This window comes from Micromys minutus (genome assembly GCF_963924665.1).
Source record: "Micromys minutus genome assembly, chromosome: 3".
Classification (NCBI taxonomy): Eukaryota; Metazoa; Chordata; class Mammalia; order Rodentia; family Muridae; genus Micromys; species Micromys minutus.
In genome coordinates this window covers 84813119-84819118 of record NC_137972.1, presented here as the reverse complement: position 1 = coordinate 84819118, position 6000 = coordinate 84813119, and the positions used below count along the sequence as shown (strand labels likewise).

The 6000-nt window shown below is 43.9% G+C and overlaps 1 protein-coding gene across 1 annotated transcript in view; it reads left to right on the top strand.

The window, feature by feature from the left end:
- Positions 1-5437: 5437 nt before the first annotated feature.
- PRKD3 (protein kinase D3) overlaps positions 5438-6000 on the top strand; it is a 74615-nt gene continuing 74052 nt past the window's right edge. Inside the window, exon 1 of the mRNA XM_080914474.1 lies at positions 5438-5540. The gene's annotated coding sequence lies outside the window, so the exon portion shown is untranslated. The remainder of the gene's footprint in view (positions 5541-6000) is intronic.

Here is a 6000-nt window from a genome sequence, read left to right as displayed (position 1 = left end):
CATCATGCTACAAACATCAAACTTCACAATGTAGTTGGTGCTACAAATACACTTGTAAGTTTGTTTATTTGTTTATGTTTTTAATGATAGACTCATATGCATTGGTATTTTGCCTGTATGTTTCCGTGAAACTGGAGTTATAGATAATTTGAGCTGTCATTTGGGTGTTGGGAATTGGACCCTACTCCTTTCAAAGAGCAGCCAGTACTCTGAATTGCTGCGCCATCCCTCCAGTTCCCCACATAAGTTTATATGTATGGTGTGCTTGATATGGCATATTTCTCCTAGGGCCATGATAAACAAAACAAACAGGACATTCAGGCAAGCACAAGAGAGATCAAGAGGCACTGTAACTATAAGACATATAAGGTTGCCATTAGCAAAACAAAAGGCAACGCTTTATATTGAGCTTTTTAAAATACAATTATTGCACTCTAAAAGAATATCAGTGGTTTGTACTTAGCATTTATGAGTCCTTTAGGAAATCAATGGATTACTAAACAAGGAACACACAAGGATGGTAAGTACACCAGCAGTGGCACAGAGCTTATTGTTATTATTTAGTTGTTCCTAAGTTTCATACACTGTACATGATCGCATAGGTTTCACTTGTATACGGCCGACAGCCTGTTTATCTCATTGTGGTCACAAACCCAGGAGCTGAGCTTCTCTCTGTCTACCTCCGTCTCTTCCCTTCTGCTTATAGCTTTTTATACTTCTCTATATTATAGGTCTGTTCACATCTCAGTGAATTCATTTCAACAGGAGCTATTTCCCCTTCAGATCAAATGCCTTGCACAAATGTTTGCGACACACAAGTGATTCTCAAATGTTCAGTGAATCCATAAATCAAAGGCTGTAAAGTCTCAAGGGGAACCAAACCAAACAGGCTAAATGAAAACCAACCAGTCTTCAGCTAAGTCTTCCATCGTCATTAGAGGAACTGGGACGGTTTAACATCAAGTTAAATAATCAGAAATCTGTCTGTAGATAGTTTTAAAATTTGAGGTATAATCAGGGCACACGTTAAAAGAAAACATTCAAGTCTCTACAGCCTGAGTATAGGAAAAATAAAACCCAATGGATTTATTTATTTATCTACTTAGAGATTTTATAGTCCACCAAAACAGTCGCATAGAAAGAGACAGTTCTGGTCTTCCTTTGATGAAATAGAAAGGAAGTCCTTCTACATCCAGGTTCCTGTGCCTCTTTAGCTTTTTGTTGTCTTTTTACATTGACACCTACAGAATTAAGTTCAGCAACTTGTTTCTCTGAAGAGATTTTTAAAGAGAAAGAGAGAAAAAAAACCTCCTTAATATGGCTTATATTGGTACCATAAGTAGTGCCTGTTGTGCATTTTCTGTGAGCTGGCCATTAAAAATGCTTTCTGTGCATTAGCCCACTTAATTCTTGTGACAACTTATAGGGTAGAGCCAATATTCACTCCTGTTAAGTGTCACTTCATTGTGTGACACATACCAAGGCAGATTAATCACACAAGTACGGCTTTCTTCAGTCACTTCTCATGAGAACCCTGTATGTATAAAACTATTTCCCCCTCATTTTGAGAAAAATTAATTTTGAATTAGATTAAGATAAATGGTAGAGCTTAGCCTGGTCTGCCTTCAAAGTCTCACCCCAACTCCTTCTATTTAGGACATTCTGAATTGTTTCCACATGATAAGATAGCCTGGGCTTCTCTGTTTTGGTCAGTTCAGATGTGATGAGTCTGTAATGCCTTTGTTCTTTTCAGCTTGGCTCCTGGGGGTGTAACTCGTTGACTGTTTCACAACAGAGCTTTAAATTAAAACTCAATACTCTATTATCTAAGGGAACTTGATGTTAATTCACTTTTAAGAAATTCATAAGCATTTACACATCACCTTCTTTTTCTTTGGGAAAGCCACAAAGACAAACAGAAATCACTGTGCAAGACAAGATGATTGTGTTCTTTCTCCCATTACCTAAATTTTGACTTAAAAGAAAAAGATAGAAAACCTAGGTGAGATATATAATTATCTCTGCCTTTAGTTATTAGTTTTTCTAGTCTTCCTCTTTGTCAAATGATCATCTTTTTTTTACTATATTCTTGTAAATACATACACTGTTATCAATGTTATTGTATATAAAAGTAAATGAAAAACATAAAGCTGATAAAAGTATAATTAATGAAAAAAAAGAGGTAATGTGGGATAAACAGAGAAATCTATATAAAAAAGAATGAATATATCTGACTCAGGGCTGGTATGCAATTAACAGTGGTATTAATACCAGCCTTTGAATTCTATCAATTTAGATCTTGTTAGAAGGTGGTAGGAAACCATTGCAGGGCTTAGCATTTGATATCTTAGGACTATAATCATGAAAAATAAAGAAAAAATTTGCCAATTCAATTAAAAATTTACTAATCCCTTGGAACTGATACATGTCTTTAATCCCAACAGACGCAGGTACATCTCTGAGTTTGGAGCCAGCCTGGTCTACATAGTGAGTTCCAGGACAGCCAAGGATATGTAGCAATATCCTGTCTCAAAAACAAACAAACAACAAACAAACATCTACTAAGCCCTGTGATGAGTGATGAATGAATAAACATGAAAAGTGTTTCTCCACAAGTTCAGGAGAGGCCAGGGCAGATCCATAGTAAAGACGCAAAGAAATGTGGTAAGTGACCTGAGAGTTGTGTACAGGGCAATCGAGACACAGAGCAATTACAGCTTGCAACATCAGAAATGACCATGGACACATCTATCATGAATGTGTGGCCAAGAATGTAACAGTTCAAGCTAGTCTAGGACAGACTCACCAAAATTCTATTGGAGTAACCTACACTTAGATTGTTCTAGAATAGTGTAATAGAATAAGGTGGGGTGTTATAAGTCTGTAACTAGTGTGTCTACAAATAAAGAACCTATAGCACCCCCTCCAAATGATCATTTTATTAACTCTGTGTTGACACTTGAATGCTGTATAAATTTTCAGCTGTGTTCCAAGGTCATGGAAAAAAAAGACACAAACACAAAATGAGTTTCCAGTAGCCATGTACCATAAATTAAACCCAGCTGAAGTTTTAAAATAATGGCTACTTCCTCTAGCGAGTCCTCGGCAAATTGTGGTTTTCTGCATTTAAGATTCTAAATCAGGAAGCTCTGCCCTCTCAAGTCATAACCACGTAGACTCTCTTCGCTTATATTAGGTAACATGTGTAAATGATTATGTCATTAAAGACAAGAGGGGACATTAAATGGGGAAACAGGAAGATTTACAACAAAAGCAAGTGCAGGGGGATAATACAGACTCCTGTTTTCATAAAAAAAGAAGAAAAAACCCTGAGAAGTCTGAACTTTCATGAACATTCAGATTATAGTTCTCTTATGGATAATGACCATTCCTTTAAAAAAAAAAAAAAAAACCAATGTTCCTCCCTTAGGACAGAAGAGAACATGTGGAAAAAATGTGGTTTATGTTCACAAAAGACAAGTTTTCAGGTGCAAAGACAGTCTTTGCCTCAAACAACCTGTTGAAAGATTTAACCAGAGAATGCAATTAAAAGGCAAACCAGTGAGAATGCAGTTTAATGGACTATTTGTGTGTAAAGTATATATTTCACATAAACACTTAAATCTCCATAGAGCGGTGGTGTTTAATTCTTTGAGAAAGTTGCTCCTATGAAAAGTAAGTATTTCTTAAAGTTACTTAAAGACAACAGAAAATGGAAGTCTAGAGTGGGGTGAAACTGGATGCAGACTGCTCTGATGAGATTCTGGGAGTTTTGTGAGAGAAGATATTCCTGGCTGGACCAAAACATCTGTAGGGAAGTTGAAAGAAGAGAGAGAGGGAGAGGGGGAGGGGGAGGGGGAGGGAAGGAGGGAGGGAGGGAGGGAGAGAAAGAGAGAGAGAGAGAGAGAGAGAGAGAGAGAGAGAGAGAGAGAGAGAGAGAGAGGAGAGAGAGGAGAGAGAGAAAGGAGGGGGAGGAGGGAAGGGGAGGGACAGAGAAAACAAAAGAAAGAGAGAGAGGAAGGAAGAGAGAGAGAAAGAAAGGAAAGAAAAAAAAGAAAGAGAAAGAGAAAGAAGGAAGGAAGGAAGGAAGGAAGGAAGGAAAGAAGGAAAGAAAGAAAGAAGGAAAGTTAGGCAAGGAAACGCTTACGCAGAAGGTACACTGGAATGGATCTGCTTTTTTATAAAGAGAATAGCAAAATATCTTTAGAGTCTCTCTCTGTCTCTCTGTCCCTCTCCCTCCCTCTCCCCCTTCTCTCTCACACATACCATTTTGATATATTCACAACCTATCGCCTACTTAACTGAGAGCCCCTTCTGAACTGGGCCCTTTCCTTTGAAGCCTTTTTTGTTTAATTAGTTTTGCCTGTATTCGTATGAGTGATGAGTGTGTACCACTAAGTACAAAGATGTAATCAGACGAACTTAGATGTTAGTGGATCTTGGCAGCTTCCAATTCCAGAGAAATGTCTGAAATGTCCTCCTACCCCTTGACCCTCCCCAGGTGAAAAGAACTGTACAGTTTTATTTTTAAAGTCTCACTACCTAGGAGATGGGGCTGTAGTTAGTAGCATGGTCAATGCGTTAGCTCATCAGTGACCTCGTAAGTCTTAACAAGTGGGTTTGGTCTCCATTTCTATCCCTGGGGGAAGCGGGAAGTCTAACTTTTCCAAATCCGGGACTTTCCATTAGTATTATAGATTCTGTAACAAAATTTAGGTTTATTCTCCCGGTGTTCTCAAATGCTGCCCCCATCCACACTGCTTTCTGCATCCAGACGTGTGACCTTTACCCCCTCTATGACTATATATTTTACTTTGAAGATATAAGACGTCGACGTGGGAGAACTATCTAGTTTTTGTGTCAATGACTGTACTGTGAAGACGTTTCTCTCGCATCAAATACTTAAAATTTAACTCACAGGGTCTTCTTCCCTCTTAGGTTCCATGACTGTCAACTCCCCTTTTGGTAGTGCGGACAACGCACCGATGTAAAGATGCACATAGGCACGTGCAAGCAGGGTCTCCAAGTTTTACTGTGTTGCAGGTGAAGGGCTGTGGCTGTATTGCTCAGGGTGCGGGGTGACGGAGGTCACCGGGAACGCCGAAGGGACAACTTTGTAAAGGAGAGTCCTCCACTCTGGACGCCGCGTTCACCCGCCCGCCATCGCCCGCCTAGCGGACAGCAAAGTGGGGTTCGAGTACAGAGTGTCCCTCGAGTCGCGCGCAACTCCGGCGCTCGGCACCCGGCGAGGACTTCACCGGGACCCAGAGCCTCCGCGCGCCCCCTCGGAGCCAGACCCACCACAGCGCGCGGCGGGGAACTACAGCTCCCGGCAGGCCCCGCGCGGGCCGCGCGCCCCCGCCCGCGCGCCCCGGCCCCCCGCCCTCCGGCCTCGAGACGGGACGGGAGGGAGGGCAGGAGGAAGGGGCGCGGGCGGCGGGCGGGTTCTTGCGAGGCGCGTGAAGCCTCGCTGGCTCCTGCTCCGGGACGGGGGACGCTGGCGCGCGCCGACTTTCTCCAGAGCAGCCGAGCCCGCCTCTGTAAGTAGTCGCTCGAGGGAGCGCGGAGCAGACGCCGAAAAAAGTTCGCGCCGCCGCCGCTTTGTTCTCCCGACCCGTCGGGCTGAGGTGGCGCGGCCCCTCCCCCACCGCACGCGGCGGCGGGACTCGGACCCGCGCCGGGCTGGGCGGCGGCCGCGGCTGGGCGGGAAGTCGGGGCGGTGCTCGGCGGGCGGCCGGGGGCGCCGGCGCGGCCAAGTTCCGCGGTCCGCGCCGAGGCCAAGTTAGAGTCGCGCGGCTGCGGGTGACCCACCGCGCCCTGGCCCTCGGGGGACCGGCTCTTCCCGAGCCCCGCAAACTAATCCCGCCGCCCGCGGCGCCGTGCAACGAACCTTCCCGGCTCTTTGCTGCACTTTTCTTGGTCCTGGGGCTGGAAGGGGCGAGTATCCGGGGTTTGGAGGATGGTGACCCCAGTTTCCTGACTGCCTTTAGGCTTACCAGT